Raw genomic sequence first — 20,923 nt, 5'->3', positions numbered from 1 at the left:
TTTCAAATGACGAAACTAGCAAAGGAAGAAGGTGCTACTACGCTACCCAAAGACACGAACTACAATAGACGTCGGTTAATACCATGTCTGACGTCTATATAGCCCTTAGACGTCAGTTTTTGTGTAAACAGACATCGTTATAGACGTCGGTTTTGGTGTAATCCGACGTCGTTAGAAACGTCGGACCCTATAGAGTCAGACGTCCTATTAATGTCACTCATAAAGACGTCGGATCAGAATCTGACATTAAAAACCCAAAATAACAGACGTCTAAAGCCCTTTATGCACTAGTAATTACATTATAATTATACACTAATATCATTCATGTATATATTTTATTATAATATGTACATATTACACTAATAATATGACATGTTAATAAGTTTTATCATAAGAGATTTTGGTTAAATAAGGTTCACAATTTTCTTATTAGTATTTTAGACTGAATTAATATTGGTTAAAAATTGTTTTAACTATATTTTAAAATTCACATTAGTTATCTATAATAATCAAAACATTAAAAAATAATATTAAAGAGTATTAAATATGTTTTTAGTATATGTATTTTAACACAAAATTAAAATTTGTTCCATCTCAAATTTTAATACAGTTTAATATATAAATTTTAAAAAATAAATAAATATAAGGGTTAAATATGTTTTTAGTCCCTAAACTATTGACCGTTTCTGATTTTCGTCCCTCTTCCAAAGTAAGGTACAATTTAGTCCTCAATCTTTAAAAAACGTTCGTTTTAGTCGAAAAAACGAACGTTTTGAGGACTAAAACGAGGACTAAAAATAAAATTTTAAGGACTAAAACGAACGTTTTTCTAAAAAATGAGGACCAAATTGTACCTTACTTTGGAAGAGGGACGAAAACCAGAAACGGCCAATAGTTTAGGGACTAAAAACATATTTAACCCTAAATATAATCATTCTAATCTAAATGTATTAAAAAAATTATTTGTATAATGTGTTGTAGGATGATTTTTGAAATATTTACTTAGTTTAAATATCATCACTACGTTTAATAAGTTTGATTAAATTATAACTTAAAAGAAATATATTAATTTATTTCTATAGTTTACAATTAAAATATATCAAAATTTGATATATGGATAATTCTAATTTAGTGTATAAGAATAAGAATTAAAAACATATTTTATCCTTAAAAAATATAGCTTTATAATATCAAAATTTAAAATAAAATGTCATTTTGTAAATTTTCAACACTTAAAAAAGTTATAAAAAGTTAAATTAATGTATAACCTATCATATAAAATTTTCTATTTACACATCAATATTTAGTTAAAAAAAAATATTAATCATAATATTATTTTATATTAATCACAAAATCTTTAATATGTAAAAAGAAATAAACAAAACAACAAAATAAAATAACTATCACATTATTCAATTAAAAAAAAGCTAAACAGCATATATTGAATAAGAAAAATAAAAAACTTGTAAATACTTAATAGATAAAAAAGATTTAGTTAAAAATATTTAAATTTACTATATAATTCAAAGTTAATTAACATTTTCTAAAATGATTGATTTGCAACTATTTTTAACAAACTTTTGTTTTGAAATGAATTTGTAGTGGTTAAGATAGAATTGAATGCATGGATGTAAATCCATGGTAGGAAGAGGGTGTTAGTTTGGGGAGAAAAAAAAGAAAAGGTGTGATGGAATATGTTGACTCCATGATTTTGAATGAATGATGATTAGTTGTTGGTTGGGGACACTAGCCGTGGCAAGGGTGTGTGGGATATAGTGATATAGGCATCAGGGATAAATTATTGTTATTATTCAACCTAGATTTCTTCTTTCTCGTATGAGAGACCACATGTGCACATCAAAATGCAAATCTACCACAATTCTGTTAAATCAATTTCAACACAATCTTGCCTCTTCCAACATTTTCTAATTCTTGTTATGTAAAAGGGTTTTTCAGCTAAAACAAAAAACCTTTTCCCATCCACAACTTTCTTTTTTTCTAATTCTCTCATATTTTCTTCTAAAATATTCTAATTCAAGGATGAAAAGGTTTTTGTGCATCAAAAGGGCTACATAACCAATTCGCTAAAACATGTCTGTTATTTAAATGCATTAAAATTAATTTTAAATAATATCTTAAAAAAAATGTGATTATAGTCTGATTAGTGTTAAGAAGTAGATTTTAAGTCTAACTCAATCCCACCAAACTAGTTTTTAAGATGAGATTTGTACCCACTGATCTTATCTTTAATTGTTGTAGGATTTCCAACACACTCCCCTCACGTCGAGGTACATACATCTCGAACATAAAACTAGACATTAATGGATGATCCGATAGTGATCCGACAACAAGTGAAACAATTTGTCCATATAAATTCCACTCTTAAAAAGTGAAATCTAAACCTAATTACTAGTTTAAGTAGAACTTCTAACAATTAGTCTACACAATTGTCATTCTTTACTCAAATTGAATTTTTGTATGAAATTATCATACTATATTTTTGTTGGCACTAGGTTGAAGAAACGAATAATCATACGAAGTAACATTGAAATTAAATACAATATTATATAATTTCAACAATTCAAAAGGCAATTTTTAGACAAAAGGAAAAGGGGTGGTGGGAATTTAATTTAATAACTAAATAATATTAATATTGGTGGAATGGAGGAGTTGATTTTTAATTAATATGTAAAATTTTATTAGAGTGTCGTGACTTTTAATCATGAGATGCTTCTTGATTCATGTTAAACAAATAGTAGAAAATTGTTTTCCTAACTTTTTTAGATGATGATGATAGATTCTCAATTTTTCATTTTAACAAACTCAAATAAATATTAAAATAAGTGATAATGATGTTAGTGGTTAAACTATCAATATGTAACATATCCTCCTTATTCGATTACTTTTAAACTTTCAATGTTGAAAAAGAGTAACATTTTTCTATAAACTGTCTTACTAACTAACTCATGTAATATTAGTTTATGATATAAAGATACTGATTTAATATTTAAATAAAATCACATACCATTTGACTTGATATTGATACAATAGCTTTAATAATTAACAAATATAAAACAATGTTGGACGTATAACATCGTAATTTTATAACAGTGTAAACCAAAATAAAATACTTCTCAGTAAATCTATATTATGGTACTTTAATTAAAATTTCAAATAATATATATAAAAATTTGTTAATAAAAATAATGAATTTAGATACAGAAGAATGATAAACATTTTAAGTTAATTTTTTTCTTTTTAAATAAAATAAAACTGTAACGTGGTTTTTTGTATTATTGTAGCACGAATAATTTTATTTTGCAAATTCTTGATAAAATTTAAAAAAATAATTTCTCCAATTCACCATAATATGACATAGTGAATGGATATTCTTGATGTTTTGCATATCAACTTTTTATAGCTTGGTTGGGACAAGACCTACGGTGGGGTAAGATGTTTGTGATCTTGATTTCACTGCTTTATTCTTTGGAATATACTTCACAAAATCAATTAATCTCCACCAATTATTCAATAAAGCAAGTTGTTCATATGCTTACTTTTCTTAAGTGAAAAAAAGTCGTTCTTTCCATCTAAGGGTGACACATTTTTAAGGGGTTAGATATTCTCGACCGTTGTTAGATTTATTGTTTTTATTTTTATTTTCAGAGAAACAGGTGTAAAAGAAAAAAAATATAGTTCATATTATCTTATAACGAGAAAATGATAACTTTAATAATTTTATCTAGAGTTTAATAATTAAAATTATACTTTAATTTGAGTATATTAATTTGAATTTAAATTATTAATCAATATTGTTAAAAATGGAATATGAAATTTTATATAAACTTTATTTGCAAGTTCATCAAGTGTGAGAGTGTAGAAAATAGAATCTTAAAATTGATATCATATTTTAAATAATGAGATTCATTTATTTTTGTTTCAGTATAAATGTGGAAACCGAGATACGAACCTAACAAACCTCAACTGTTCCTTTATGTGATGCCGCTACTGTGATATCTCCCTTCCTGCGCTCTGTTCTCTGATGGGAAGATGGGTTGGGTACTTGCAAAGGCACTCCGACGCTCAAGTCAAAAATGGATCTACTGAATCTTTTCAGTTCAAAGTGGTCAAGAAGAAGAATAATTTCTCTCTCTTAATTTCTCTAAAGGGAAAAACGTACCTTTTTTCTGGTGTGATCTTCATATTTAAAACAGTAAAATAAACCGTTTACCTGAAAATCCGGTCGGTTATCGAAGTTGGTTACCTGGAAGTTGTAACTGTTGGACCGTGTTTGACACTGGGTCAGTTATTCCCGTGATTCGTGGCATTGACTGATCTTTGTAACTGTTTACTCTTAACCGCTAAATTAGGAATTGCTCACTGATTGTCGAGCGCCTGGTGAATCGACACAAACTTGTGAGTGTTCTGTGTCGTGTGTTATATGTCGCGACACCGTTGTTGGCTTGTCGACTACCAATGTGTCGACATCAACAAACGATTGGCATTAAGAAGTGTTCGACACTCCTGCGATCGTAAGATGGGTCGACAAGCTGTCGTCCGTGGTACTCGTCGACCGTTGGTGAATTCAGGTATCCTTCGTCGACCGTTGGTGAATTCAGGTATCCTACGGTACAATTTTAATATTAAAATTTCAACATTTTAATAGAAATTCTATTAACGAGTTTTATTATTATATTTCCAAACAATTGTCAATAAGAGTTTTTTATCCTTTCTTTAAGAATTTTGATCCTCTATTAATCAATTTGAAGATCATAGATGGTCCAAGTGATTTATGAGACAATGTCCTCTATTTCAACCGATCACTTTTTACAAAAAATTAAATTGATTTATGCTCTTTTTCTCAGCTTTTTTACATTTTTCAATGCATATGAGCTATCTAAACTTGCTGTCTTATGTGTCTTCTATAAGACTTTATACTTATCAGTGATTCTAATAACATATCTTGATTGTGTTTTTGTTATTCGTAGGAACAGATAATGTCCTACGCTTATGGAGTTATCTTATAGTCATTTTTTAGCTGTTAGTCATTTATAAGGTAAGGAAAGTTAGATACTTTAGTGTATGTGAGTTAGAGATTTTTTATTGAACCTAGTATATTGAATTTGATTGTTGTTTTGGTGTTGAATTGTGTGATGAATTGATTGTCTGAAATGGGTGTTGTATGTATTTAAACTTTGGTGATTGAGAAAACTGAGATTTATTGATATGTGTATGTGTGTGATTCTAATGGATCCAAGCACTTTAAGATGAGTTTTTCAATCTTTCACGAGGGATTCTTTCCAAGGTTGGAATGAGCAATTCCTCAAGTCCAGGAGCATAACAAAGGCAAACAATGATTGAAGTAGTAGATAAATGAATGAAGGTAAATGAGTGTTGTATGAAGGGGAATAGAGCACTACTCTGGGTGAAATGAAAAATGAATATTGGTTCGGTGAAAATGAAGCCTAACAGGATTTCCACTAGGGAAGGTGGGTAGAGGAGGTTAATCACTCTCTCTTTGGTCGTGACTCTTGAAGGAGAAGAGCTATGGAGTAATCTCAACAAAATGACTTTACTATATTCATAAAATTTGATGTGGTGGAGTACGAGAGATGACATATGGTTATGGAAATTGTTGGGATTAACATGGTTTGATATAAGATGACAAATGGTTGTAGAGATTGTTGAGGTTGACATGATTTGATATAAGATGACATATGGTTGTAGAGATTGTTTGGTGTTAGCACGATTTATCTGAAGGATGATTTGAATTTAACTGACTAGTATTAACTTGATGTTTGAGATAAATATGTTGTACTAATGTATTGATGTTTATTTTGTTATCTCACCCTTGTTTGTTTGTGTTTGTGTGATGATCGTATAACTCATGTTGTTATATGAGAGGAGATGATCTTACAGATTTTCTAATTCATGAGTAAGGTGGCAAGATTTGGAGAGTGGTTCAAAATTTTTTTGTTATTTTAAATGATTTTATTTAAGTATAATGTGACAATTTTATTTACCTTCCAAAGTGTTAGACTTTTATTTATATTTTGTCCAGTTGACATTAATAAATTAAGATTTTTATTAAATTGTTTTTTTAAAAACATTCGAAATTAAATTTTTGCAAATAAAAACGGTTTATATCTTACTCATGGCATCCTAAATCACGATGTTACACAAAGTAAAATCAAACACTATTTAAAAAAAAGTTTAAAAACACTATTCAAACCCGTTCCCTTTCTAATGTTTTCTCATGTTTCAAGTATTTATCATTTCCAATCTCTTTTAAGATTAGTCAATATGAATACTATGCATCAAGTGGTAATTTTCTATTTTATAGAAACCAAAATAAAAAAATGTTTTACATAAAACAAAATCAAAACTCACTTAGCTTAGAAGATTAGGAATATATTTAAGCTTTTTAAAATTTTATAGATATTAAGTTTTAATATATATATATATATATATATATATATATTATTTAAGTTGATTTTAATACATATTATAAAATAAATTTATGTAAATAACAAAAAAATGTCATTTTATCGAGATTTTTTTATTATAATAAAATCATTAAATAATAGTCAATTTTGAAACAAAATAATTAGTCATTATTGACTAAGTTAGACATCATTTTACAAACTAAAAGTTTTTGGTATCTAAAATAGTCTCAATTATTAAGAACAAATTACAATTAGTGTGTGAATTAAAGTTTAAATTAGCCTTTAACATTAGCTATCAAAATTTTAGGTATCAAGAATTTTAGCTACTTATTATTATTGATTCTAAATTAAAGACTAATGTTTATCTATGCATATCCATGTTAATTATAGAAAAAAAAAATCATGCATGGTTTTACATTAACAATGTTCAGGCAATAAAGGTTACTATCTTAAATAAATTGTTGAAAATCCTTCATGTTTTATAGAAGTTGGGTGATCGAGAAATCAAGAAGCCTACTTTGAATCTGCCTTAATTTCATCTCCAATAAACCTTAACTTTTTTGTATTATCTAAGGAAAAAAGAGTAGGAATGGAAAACAAATTTAAGTGTTTAGGAATTGATAAAATGATAGATTGTCTTATGGTTAATATCTTCTTAAATAAGGTGGAACTTATTTTCTTGATGATTAAAATACCTTTAATTGTTCTACCTCATTCATTTCCATCTCTCTTTCTCCCTCTCCCTCTATCTTTGTATCTTAATTTCAATATATGATCTTTATCCACATGAGATAAAGGTTTCAATTTATCTTATAGAAGCATTTTATGAAAGAGATCTTGGTTCTTGAAGGTCATTGGTTCAATTCTAGCTATTATAAGTATTAGGTTAGGTGTAACTATGGATAAGTAGGCTATGGATGGATTGAAAAAAAAAGTGGAGGCTTTCTTGGATAGATCTTGATAGTAATGAAACAACTACTTTTGGATAGGGAACTTGAATATAGTCTAAGACTTTTTTGGTAAGTGATAAATAGTCTAACAACAAAGCAAATCATCACAACATTTTATACTAGTTTATCCAAAACACTCAAGTTACTCGTAATTATTTTCTTTTAATCTCCCATTGATTATAACACAAGTATTCTTTAGTTTCCATTCATGGTTACAAACACAAGGATATAAAAATTCTCAAAAGGTTACTTCACAACACAAAAAACAAAGGTTTAAACACTACCCACAAAAAACATATTATTGTAACATCCCGATTTCTGAGATGTCACGGGTTATTAAAAATCGATAAAACTCAAAATTTATCATAGCGCGGAAATGTACTTAAAGAAAACCTTATCTTACATTATTTCGAGTAATAAAATAACGAAGGAAATACTCCAATTATATTGTCTTAACTTGTAAAACAAAATAGCTTTAAATGAATCCCAAGGTTATTCTTCATCCTCTCTCGAGTCAATCACGCCTCTGGAACATATGTAACATTATCTGCTCTCTATAACACATTATATGATCATCGCCGATAATTTTATTCACAAACACACAAACACAAACATGTTAAGAAAAACTACCGATAAAAAAATCATAATAACAAGATACATACATATTGATTATATCAACCATAATCAAACACACAACAAGATACATATCTTCTTATTATACCAACCATAATAAAACACACAACAAGATACATACCTTCTAATTATATCAACTATAATCAAACACTTCATACATAGTAGTAATAACAAATAGGATTTCTAATTCTCTAACATAAACAATTCAATCATATTGAATTACTCGATCCTCGATCTTTGAACTTCGATCATGATTCTTGATCTCTAACCCTCGGTGTCATCACTAACATCTCACACATAGACTATTTGTCTATCCACTCATTAGCACCTATGCTAACTACTTACTGTAACCATTATATTGTTTGGACTTGGCACGGAGAAGTACTAGAAAAGCCTACAACATCACGAGGAATAAATTATGTGGAAGAATGCTTGAGTGATCATTTAGAGGACATGATACGTGATGTTAGTGAAATTTTTTTTTGGAAGAGTTTATTTGTATGATTCTCTTAAGAATGATTTGGAGCAAGAGTTGTATCTAGTATACTCTAACTTTACACGTCTTTCTGCAACTTTGAAATTGTTTAGTTTAAAAGCAAAGAATGGATGGACCTACAAAAGTTTCACATAATTGTTGGAGTTGTTGAAGGAGCTGCTTCCAGAAAATAACACTGTACATATCCGTAATTACAAGGCGAAGAAAATTTTATGTCCAATGGGTCTGGAACATCAAAAGATACATGCGTGTCCTAATGATTGTGTTTTGTACATAAAGGAGTTTTCTTCACTAAAGTTGTGTCCAACATGTGGTTTATCACGATTTAAAAACAAAATTGATAAAAAAACATTGGTGATGAAGGCAATGATGGTGCACTTGCAACTGATGGTATGAATCCTTATGGAAACTTAAGTAGCAAACATAGTTCATGGCCATTTATTTTGATTATATACAATCTTTCTTCTTTGTTGTGCATGAAGAGAAAATATCTGATGTTTTTCGTGATAATATCGAGTCCTATGTGATGAGTCAATATTTTTTCATATTCACTTAGCTTCTTGTACTATATTTAATTAGAGAATTGTGCTTAATTTGACCAATATTTCCTTATTTTTTTTATTTGGGCTTAATTTGACAATAGTAATTCATATTTTAATGAATTTGAATTATTTGAGCTTATTTATTTCCATTATCATTTTCAAGACAAACTTTGGAATCATATTTTAGGACATTAAGAGACCTGTCACATCATTCTCCACTCTCCACATCAACATTTTAGTTTAAATTAAATTATAATTTCATTTTTAGTGTATTTTTGGATCAGATTTAGCTATTGGGCCATTTTTGGTCATTTTTAGTAGAAGCCCATTTTAGGGACTAACCTAGTTTAGTGTGCCCATGCAACAGCCACTAAGGGACACATTCTCATTCTTCATGCTTAATGAGACTCCATGCTCGCCTATCGAGCGCTCTATAAAACTCCCCTGACCTAGTGAAACTTTCTTTTTGCTTAATGAGTGCTTTTTGCAACTTTTTTTTCTACCAAAATTGCACCATTTAAGTCCACTAAATTTAAAACCTCTTTTCATTAAGCAGGAGTTTCACTTGCCTGACAAATAAGGACACCAACTCTTGTTGAGATTCAAACTCGAGACCTCCTACTTACCAAATGGGTGCTCTATTCAAATAGCTACAACTTCATTTGTTTCTTTTACTAACTATTATAATTTCCCCAATTGAAGGTCGATTTGAGTTGGTCCAAGTTAGAGGTTGAGTCAAGTCCTCTTATGTCTAAGGTTGAGCCAAGTCATTTTAGAGTCAAAGGTCAAATCGATTCAGCTTGAGGATGATAGTCAGGACAAGATAGCTTGGGTCGGAGGTCGAGATGAGTCAAACCTGACTAAAGGTATTAATGAGTCAACTTCGATCAGAGGTAAAAAATGAGTCAATCTAAGATGAGGTTCAAGACAAGTTGGTCTAGGTTGAAGGTTAAGTTGAGTCGGTCTGGGATGACGTGTTAAGTTGTGTCATCATGGGCCTAGGGTCAAGCCAAGTCATCCCAAACCCAAGGTTAAGTCGAGTTGAGTTGACACGATCTCAAGTCGAGCTGAGTCAATGCGAACCAAGTCAAGCTAAGTCGATGCAAATCAAATTAAGTTGAGTCAAAACATGCCTAATTGTAGGTAAGTTAGTGTGGATTGAGGTCAAATCCAATCAGTTTGAGTCTAGTTTGACTCAAGTTAGCTCAGGCCGATGCCAAGATGAGGCGGTCCATACACAAGTCGAGCTGAGTGAACCAGACTCAAATTGACTCGAGTCAATCTGAGTCTAGAGTGAAGCAATTCGATCTAGTCTATGTCTAATAGATCTAATAGTCAAATATGTTAAATTGATCTCACTAGATTCAATTTAATTGACAAAGTAGATTCAATTTGAATTGGATCGAAAAAAAAAAAATCTAAAGCTTTTCTAATTAAAATGAATTTGAATTAGAGATTCAATCTAATGGATCTAGATTAGATTTAGACTAAATTTTAAAAATTACCACGCTTAATTTTTTATGTTCAAGCAAAACCAACTTATTTTTAAAGAGAAAAAAACAACAACTTGAACTTCGAGTTTTGAATTCTCTAGGCTATATAAATACCGTGAATTTATGCTATACGGGAGGAACATCTCTCTTATCTTATTGAGATAGTATTCGAAGTTATGAAAAAAAAAAAAATTAAAACATAAGTTGATAACTTGATACATTGATTGGTTAGCATTGTTGTTCAATATATTATACGTGGCTTTATATATTAAAATTTGCGTAGATTTTGTTCCCATAATTGTTCTACTTGTTATTAACATAGTGATAAGATTCCAAATAAGAATGATTAGTAACTTAGATATTTCATTATGCCTAAATACCTTAAAGTAGATGTATAATACAAAACAATTATCTAGTACTTTAGTTCTCGTTCAAATTTTCCGTATGTGTATGTAATGAACCAAACTACATTAGCCAATTGTTGTAAGTATTAGTAATATACATGTTAAGTAAACATCTCTTGTATCACAAATAACGATATTCATATATTAATTACGGCCTATTACAATTAGAATATACATATAAATGATCGAATTCAACACGAATAAAAAATTATAACTCATCTTGACACGTCAATAGCCCATATGACAAAAGAAAAGAAAAAGTTATTTATTTTATAAAATTAATTTAAATAAATAAATATATTTATAGAATATAAAATATATTAATGATTTAAATGTTGTATTAAAGAATAAGTATATATATATATATATATTATAGAATTTTAACAAACAATAATAATAATAAATGTATTTAAGATCAATAAAATAAGTATGTATTTTTATTTTTAAGATCAATAAAATTTTAAAAAAAATCATAAATTTTAAACTTGATTTTTTAATATTTTTTTTAATTTAAAAAAAAAGGAAAACTGGCTATATGAAATAGACAACAGTATATTAAGGAATTGAAATACTTAACCTAGAACTATCTAAGTTAAAATATTATAATCTCATGGATCTTTGACTTACTTTATTACTAAGTTCTTAGCCATGAATCAATAGTCATTGACATCCTGAAAGTGGCATTTGCCATCATGATGAAGTGAATATAAGTGTTTCCCACTTATCCCCACGTTATAAATTCCTATATCTATGAATTGTGTCTCAATCAAGAGGAAGAAGAATAGAAAAGGTAAGTGGGATAGTGAAAAACTAAAAACAAAAAACAAATAAAAAATATCATGTACCATGTAGGGCGTGTGTGTGGTTGAATTAGGTGAACCAATAACCAAATAATAAATACTTACATATACAATTAGTTTTGAATTCAATTTTCAACACTCTTAATAAAAATTCAAGAAACAATCTACTTTACATCTGAACATGCAGACACGGTAGTTATAGATTTAGCAAAAAGAAACAAGCTTCCTTGTTACCAGCTTCACAAACAAAAGTTGAAACATGTAACAATTTTCAAACATTTGCAAGTAACATGTAACATATGGGGTTGTAGGTGTTATCTATGTTTGTTTCCCCTTTTTGGTGTGTAGAGGATATTTGTAACATCCTTTTCTCTAAGGTTTTATTTTGCTTCTGTTTTGCTCTCATTTGTTAAATTCTCAACTGCACTAATTTGTTGTGGACAATTCCATGTAGGATCTCATCCTTGCCATGTGAAGGTGGGTCACCCACACTACCCATCAAGACTTCTTTTTTACTTCCAAGAATATATGTCATTCCATGCTACATTTTTACACACTTCCATCACAATCTTGCTTCTATTTAGGTACTGTGTTCCATTCTATGAAACCAGACCAGTTATTATTACTTTATACTTATGTATTCATATACCACTTTATAAAACAGAAATATTAGCCATCTAAAAGAAAATTTGACTTCTGAAGAAATGTTTGGAGTTTTGGGTATATATGATTTAGCTTTTACTGTGGGGAAAATGTGAATGATTGAAGAAAAGTGGTGTTTGAGGAACCCTACCATTAGCATTGTTAATTAAGTTGATGTTGTTGACTCCGTTTGTTAATAATGTTAGAGCTTATTACAAAGTGTCTACGTCTGACACAGAAAGTTCCTTTTCCACTTGATAATGAGAGTTCATGTGTAGCAAGTTATTAACGTGACTTTTGTATTTTTCTAATGCTAAAGGTTGTAGAAAGTGTTCATAAGCTGGCAAATTTTGTCTTCAACTTCTACAATTCAACACCCAATACGTACCGATTTGACGTTTATATACTACCACACTAATTGCCCGATTAGACAAATGTAATTTGCATATCTAAAATCTCTCGTTAGGCCAAAACCTTTTTTTAAATAATAAAAGGATTGTTGGGATTCCACTTACCAATCATAAATTTTTTATTCCTTTTATAAGAATAGGATAAAGATTAATTAATGTTATGGGTAATTAAAGAGGATTTAGGTTTCGTTTTTTATTTTTTATTTTTCGTTCACTTGCAAAATAAAAGTGATGTAGTATGTGCTTAAGAGATAAAATGCTAGCTTACAAATTAGATGATATTAAAATTAAATTTAATTATGTTTTTTTAATTAAATCATTATTGTTTAATTGTTTTTTCATTTGAGTAATGTAACTATTATCTTCTTATTCCATTATTTTTGTTTTTTTTATCTCCAAGTGTTTAAAAAATATGAGATTTTTTTAATTTAGCTACAATATTATTTTATATTAAATAAAAAAATTATATTTATTGATATAAGAAAATTAGAAAGCAAAATAATGAAACAAAAGTAATTTAATTAACGAAAAAATTAAATAATGTCATACAAATTTATAAAGGTCTTATAACTTAATTACATCTTTTAATCCCACTACTCTCAGTTTAAAAATATTATTTAGACCACCTAAAATTATTTTATTAAGATTTGTCTATTGTTAGAAGAATAAAAAATTAAAGAACAAAGAAAAAGGAAGATAATATAAAAAAAAACAAAGGTAATGATCGTTTCCATTTTGATATTGCGCCTTCAATGATTGACTAGAATTGCAGCCATGTGAAGTACATGAGGACTACAAGCATTGCAAGATTATCCAACCACTATGTCTCTGCAAAACTCTATTTTATTCAAACCTTGCAAAATAATCATATCCAATTATCAACGTATAAGGGTCTTTGATTTTTGTGAGATAGTGGAGCACAATTAAATAAATAAATAAAATTGCTTCTTTTTCTATTTTCTCACTTACCTTTTTAATTTAAAATTAGTTTTTATTTAATTATATTTATGCGTGGCATGTGATTTGAACACACTTGATTAGTACTAATTCCACCGCCGTAAAACTCACACCCATTTCCCTCCTTTTATTTATTTTCATTTCACTTTCATCACTTCAAAGTTTTCGTTGCTCCAAAAATACCCTCTTATTTTCCAAAACGTAATAATTAGTGTTCATAACTTTGATAACCCACTTCTAAGAACATTATTTATTTGGACACTTTTTAAGTCAAATTTCAAATAATCATAAGAAAAACAACACAATACAAATTTATAAGTGAAGTATTCGTCATTTTATTTAATGAAATTTGGAGCCATTTCTAATTGAGGTGGGTATTAATTCTTTTTATGAATCTCTTTCATTCAATACCATCGATTTGATATATGAATAATATGGCGAATTATTAATTTAATAGATTTATAATATATGTTCGTACCATATGAAATATGAGTTTGTAATAATTCAATTTTGTACTAATAGACTATACTTGGTTTTTTCCTATTAGAGTGATTACTCCCAAAAAAGAAAACATCAAAGGTTAGAGCACTATTTTCTTCCATATTGTTGATTAAAAAAAATGAAACTGCATCGCATCACATCACACATATATCAAATTGATTATTGTGAACAATAAAGTAATATGAACATATAGATGGCAATGATATAAAGCATGTACATTCTATGATTTTAAGCCATTCCATTGAAAAAAAATGAGCTTTTAACTCAATCACTTGTCAAAAACGTGTAAAAAAAGGGTATGCGTTTATAGTTTATGTTTTCAGTTGTTAGATATTTGATCTATAAAGAATATACAAAATATGAAAAAGGAGAAAGACTTTTTTGTTGTGTACCCCATTTGTATTGTTGTTGGTTTCATTTGATATCTTATAACTCAACGTCGTAGAGACCGTTCCAAAAAAAGTTTACTTTATAATTTATACTAGCTTTTTGCGTAAGGTTTTCATGTTTATTGTCATAACAATAGATAAAAGGGTTTAAAGTATACTTTTATATATATATATATATATATATATATATATATATATATATATATATATATATATATATATATTCTACTTCCAATAGTTCCACATCGATTAGAAGTCGAGACAAAGACAGTTTAATACTTTTTCCTCCTTCAACCTTGATGGAGGAGCACTTGGTTGGATCTACTGGAGAACGCAACATACTGGAGGCACTGCTTGATTTGGACAGAAAACGCAACGAAAATGGAAACATTGATGTTGATGAAGGATGAGAATATGGAGTGTAGTTTCGAACTAAGACAAAATACCTAGCTAGGGAGAGAGGTTGGAGGAGGCTCCAAGACTCTCCCGCAATGACTCTCAAAAGGAGAATTAGACTTTGGAGTGATCTCAACATAGTGATGTCTCATTCATTTCAAAAGTGTCATTTACAATGGATGAGAGCTGTATTTATAAGTCATTCAACTCTTGGTTCATGTAAGCATAAAATTTTGATCATTAGCTTCAATTAATGAATCACAAGCCATGTGTAAGCCCAGACTTTACATGTGTTACAAACAAGAAAAATGTGGATCAACTCAGCACACTAGTCCTAAGCGAGATGATGCTTCTGTTGGCCATAGGTCTGGTAGCAAGGAGCTTGTGAAGTGTTTGGACAAGTTGTCACTAGGCGAGCTGCTACCTCTACTAGGCGAGACCTTGTTTTGGTTGGGTGAGCTTTAGCTTGCGTTGGGCTCCTGCTTACTTCATCTCCTTTGATATTAAGCTTCCTTGCTACTTGTTTATAGATTTTGGAACCTCTATATTATCTTTGCTGAGTTGGTTTTTATTGTGAGAGGTCCGTGGCTTGGACCTAAGTCATCATCCTCTCCCTCTTGAGAAAGATTTATCCTTAAATCTGGTGGATCATCTTTATTCTAAGGATACTTGTATTTATTGTGGAAGAAGCTCCTCATAGTCTTGGGAGCAGACCATCTTGTAATGACTTTATTTCTTTTGAGGTCCATATTAACCCCTCTTGGATCAAATATCCTTCTACAATAAGCATTAAATATAATTTGAATTAATTTTGGTCTCACCAATAAGATATATAGAAAGATATTTTGATGGAAGCACAAAACCCTCAATCCTCAATTGAAGACCAGCTCCTCTAAAACACATTTTGAATCTGGACTTGAAATGGAAATGAAGGCAACAGAAGCTTGAACAAATTGGTGATGAACATAGTTTGGAATGTGGTGCGTATGGTGTGATTCAAACTAGGAAAGATTGTCTAGCTAGAAAGAAAGGCTAGATGAAGCTCAAGGACTCTCTGGCCAGTGACTTTCGGACAAAGAGGGGTTGGAGTAATCCCAACAACATAACTCTATTATTTCCAAAAGTGTTTTACAATGGAAGGAGATGATGAATTTATAGATGCATTCGACCATTTCCATGTTGCATAGGATGCACCTGATGATCATGCTTCTTTCACAGATCAAATTACACATGTATAGTCACATTTTACATGAATCAAACACGTGGAAAGCAAGTTAGAAACATGGGTGTATAACTATCCATCAGCGCTAAGCGTAGGGTGACTTCCATTGAGTACAAGGTTGCAAGTTGGGTGAAGGAAGCTACTGGAAATCATGGTGCTGAGTGTAAGGGCCTGTAAATTTATAAAGGGGCCTTTGGGCCTTATGTGGGGCAGCCAGGCCCATCAAACTAAGGCCAACTTGACCTTAGGAGGGGCTCTTCAGAACTCATTTTCTTCCCCTGAACTTCATTTCTCCTTCTCTCTAAAACTCTCATGCCCTAAACTCTCTCTGCCTTCTCTCTAAATTTCCAGCTCTTTGAACCTTTCAATCTTGAGTTGGAGGGTGCTCAGACGTTCATCTCACCGAAGGCTTCCTTTTGAACCGATCGCATTTTCGATTGGACCGGTGAGTCAACTTTTCCCTTCTCTGTCTCCATTCTAAAACCTAGAACATGAAATGCTACTGGTTGTATGTTACTAGGGGGTTTTGTTATAATTTTTGTTTGTTAAATCAAGCTCTAAGAGCTGTTACTGTCACCACCTTGGTGGTTTGTAGGGTTTGGTTGAGTTCTCATTTGGTGAAACACCGTAAAGGAGTGTTCCTATGAGCTTGGTAGTTCGACTCTGAGGTAAGGGGAGCTAGACGTTTTCTTCTGATTTTATTGTATGAGGTGTATGTGTGTTGAAATCTGAACTGTTGTGCTGTTAAAGTTGAGTTTTAAGATTGAATGTGTAGAATAATATGTACTGACATGTTCTTATGTGAAACTGTAAATTATGTTATATGACACTGCCTTGTATGTGAATGTTGTGTGAACCATGAATTGAGGTTGTGACTGAATTTGGGGTTAACCATGTGGTAGTGATTAAATATGATGGAGAGCGTTAATACTGTTGTGATGGTCATTTTGGGAGGGACTAAGTAAACTGAGGTAGGAATTTTAGTTACTATGATTGGGAGTGTGATTGAAGTACTGAGATAGTGTAGAGTGGTAAATTGGGACAGGTTGAGAGCACTGTGTTGGTAGGATAGAAGAATCTTAAAAACCTGAGTTGGCACATCCCTGATCATAGAGCAGCCCTGGCCTGGTCCAGTCAGTTGTGACTAGTCATATGTGCTGGCGTCGAAGGTGAGACTGATGCGTTCAGACATCTGATTCTTCTCCGATGACCAATTGGGTTAGGGAGATGTGGTTGAGGTGGAAATCCTGTCTTAGTCGTGTTTAAAATGGTAGAATCAAAATTGGGTCCTTGGGTTGATGAACTTGGAAATTTAAGTTGAAAAACTTGGTAGTAATCACTTTAGAATCATGCTAAGAACGTTTATAATCATCTAGACAAGTTTAATTAGGCGTGATACAAGAATTAGGAGGGTTAGAAGTTGGGGAAATAACTGGAAGTGGTAAGGATTAGTGTGAGTGTGTGATTCTGCAGAATTCACGTTCTGCAGATTATGCAGTGTCGCTATGCGAGTTGTCTCGCATAGCGAGACCCTGTAGAGGGGTGCTCACTGTCTTGGTAATTCGCTGTGCGAGTTGGTGCGCTGTGCGAATTATTAGAGGTTGATGCTCACTGTTTATGGACTCGCCATGATGAATCCTGTCGCTATGCGACTGGTGGTTGTCTGGGATCACTGCCCATTTAATTCGAAGAGCGAGTGGGGTGCATAGCGAGAGGTTTGAGGTGTGATGTATGCTGCGAATTAATTCGCCATGCGAAATAGGGTGCGCTATGCGAATTTTAGATGTCCCTTTGTCAGGAAAATTCGCCCAGCGCATCAAGGGTGGTGCGCTATGCGAATTTTAGCTGAAAAACACTTTCCCGTCAGGGAAATTCGCTCAGCGCACCAAGGGGGGTGCGCTGTGCGAATTATGTGTGACAGATTGAGTGTTTTCGGTGTTTTTGATGTTTTGGGAGTTCCGGATGTCCGTTTCGGATGTTCTTTAGTTCGTTTTAGGGGTTTTGGACCTTTCCGGAACTGTTGGTGATGGTTTCAAAGTTGTTTTCTTTGTCTAAGTATGAGTTTAAGGGGTTCTGTGTTGTTTAGTGGTTCTTCTTGGACTGTTATTGCCTATTAATGTACAGGGAATGGTTTCGTGTGATTTTTTATGACTTGTTAAGTTGTTTGTGGTCTTTTGAAGTATAATTAGTATTATATCTATGTTTGTAAGCAATGTAAAAGTGAAAGTATGTGGTTTCTGAAAAGTATGATGGATGGACGTAATTCCATGATCCTCAAGGAGAGGATACATGGTGGTGTTTTGGGGTTGTATAGAATGATTACATGGTAGCTCAGTTTTGGGGGTCATCCTGAAACTCCAATGGTCTTTCTTCTCATGTAGAGAGGATTGAACATGTGGTGAGGAGTAGCAGGAGGTCCTAGTCTTGGATGCTTCCATATGATCCAAGGTGAGTGATAACGGATTAACCTCGTGACTGTGGCCGGGCGGTAGTGCCCAAAGTTCCACCGGGCGGTAGTGCCCAAGTTTCACAAGGCGGTAGTGCCAGGGCGGTAGTGCCCAAGTTTCATAAAGTCACAACGAGTGCATGACCCGCCATAGCTCGGTAATCATTCTAGTCCGGACGAGTCGGTCTATAAAGTAACAGGTCGGGGTATAAAGTAACAAGTTTTGTAATGCCAATTTACCATGATTGATGAACTTTTACATGTCGTGTGAGTGTGTGAACTATGGTTTAATGAGTATGGCTTAATTGTTCTTTTATATGAATCTATGTATGATAACATGAATTAACTGTGCTATCTGTATAACGTTTTTTTTTTATATCTAGCTCACCCTTGCTTGCTTGTGTTTGTGCATGTTGTATGTGTTTTCTTTTGCAATGATCATCCAATTGGATGTGAGCAGATGAAGAAGAGGTATGTGTGGAGCAAGCACTGGAAGACGGTGATGTTGCAGCTTAGTATGCTTAGGCTTTTGATTTGTAGAACTACTCTGGAGAAAATTTTCAGTGGTCCTCTGTGTTTAAGAGACCAACTCTAATTTTATTTTGGATGACTGTAACTCATATAGTCTGCCTTATGTCTCTAACTGCTTTCCAATATTATAACTGAATGACGTCTTTATTATATATACATGTCGTATATTTTGGGGATGTCACACTTATGGTATCAGAGCAGTTTGTCCTTAGGATGACCTGTGAGTTGAGGGCTTGTCGTGTCTTCTCTGTGAAGAATTGAGTGTAAATGGTATAATTTACAATTTCCTCCAAGTCTAGATAGTATAGTATGATATCTAACTGGAGGTTTTGAGAACAGAAAACGTCTTGATAGGAGTGATGAGGGTGCACACTCATGACTTTTACCATAGATGATTTTCCTTTCTTAATTATGAAGGTTTGAGGTAAGAAAGAGTTAAGGTTCAAGTGTTATTTCGTGTAGTAATTCCTGTCTTGTTCTTGCCTTTGTGGTGGTGTAATGTGCTCTATAGTAGTAGAGGAATGCAGATTCAAGGACAACTTGAGTTGTATACCTTTTTAGAATTGGTTTAAGCCTTTGAGACAAATTCTTGCCTTGAAGATAAGAAGTTAGAAGACCAGAATCTTGGTTTCACAAGACAAGTGAAGATATTGGAATTTAGAAGTAATGTTTTTGGGTGAAGAAAAAGTTCTCAAGAACAGAGTCAGAAGATCAGCTATCGTACGTTCCACAAGAAGAGGGGGGTTCGAAGGCTAGATTAAGAGGAGCTTTGGATAAGCATGGGTGTAGCAAGGTTTGAGAAATCAGTTTGGTTTAGTATATCAGTAGCGTCAGAGGTTAGAAAAAAAAAAAAAAAGAGTGTTGGTGAGCATCAGAGTGGCATTGGGTGAGATTGGTAACATGGATCGGTGTATTAGCGATGATTGAGATCTGAATAAGAAGGGTGGTGGAAGGTTTAAAGTTTAAGTTAAGAAAGGAATATGAATTCTAAAGTGGACCAAAAAGGGAATCAATAACTAGAAAGGAAGTAGACGAAGAAGAGTTTGAGAATCAGTTGTGTACGGCATAGAGCTGATTTAAGCAAAATTTAGTAGAAGGGAAATTTCCAAATTGAGAGAACATGAGGTCTTTGAAGAAGAATGAAGTATTGTAAGGGTCTTAAGTTAAGTGAATAATTGGAAGGAGATAGTCAAGTTTTCTCAGCAAGTGGATGTTTAGAGTCAAGTTTAGAATGATGTTTCAAGATAAGTGGTTCGTATAGAAGAAAGGTTTGATCATTGGCTGAGATGAGAGATTTCAAGTGTTGAAGGAAGAAGTAGATCAGAATGTCAGTTTGGTAGGAAAGTATAAGATTAGAGAATTAAGAGCATAGTGGATGAAGAAATGAGGAGAAAAGGTTTTAGAACAAATGACGAAGGGTGGTCACAGTATAAGTTGTGAAAGAGGGTGTCGCGAATGATCAGAGTTTGGGTTAGTTGAGATGTTCAAAGTTATGAAGTTGCATGCTGTGATAAATTCAATTTTCATCGAATGTGGTTTTATGGTGATGTTCAGCGACCGGCTGAGTCAATCAAGATAGAAAGGGATGTTGAATGATGGGTTGCAAAAGGCAGTGAGTTGGTAAGTTCAGATAAGGTCAGAGGATTGGTGTTGCTGGTTAAGGGT

General features: G+C 31.8%; 1 long non-coding RNA gene across 1 annotated transcript; it reads left to right on the top strand.

The window, feature by feature from the left end:
• Nucleotides 1-16,543: 16,543 nt before the first annotated feature.
• On the top strand, nt 16,544-19,389 carry LOC148197785 (uncharacterized). The gene is made up of 3 exons (XR_015786798.1): nt 16,544-16,726; nt 16,877-16,949; nt 19,188-19,389. It is a non-coding gene; the product is annotated as an uncharacterized LOC148197785 (long non-coding RNA).
• The last annotated feature ends 1,534 nt before the right edge of the window (nt 19,390-20,923 follow it).

Source organism: Vigna umbellata, chromosome 5, assembly GCF_029865625.1.
Source record: "Vigna umbellata cultivar VRB3 chromosome 5, Vumbellata_1.0, whole genome shotgun sequence".
Lineage (NCBI taxonomy): Eukaryota > Viridiplantae > Streptophyta > Magnoliopsida > Fabales > Fabaceae > Vigna > Vigna umbellata.
Note: the sequence above shows the minus strand (reverse complement) of the source record. Positions and strands in the feature narration are given on the sequence as shown.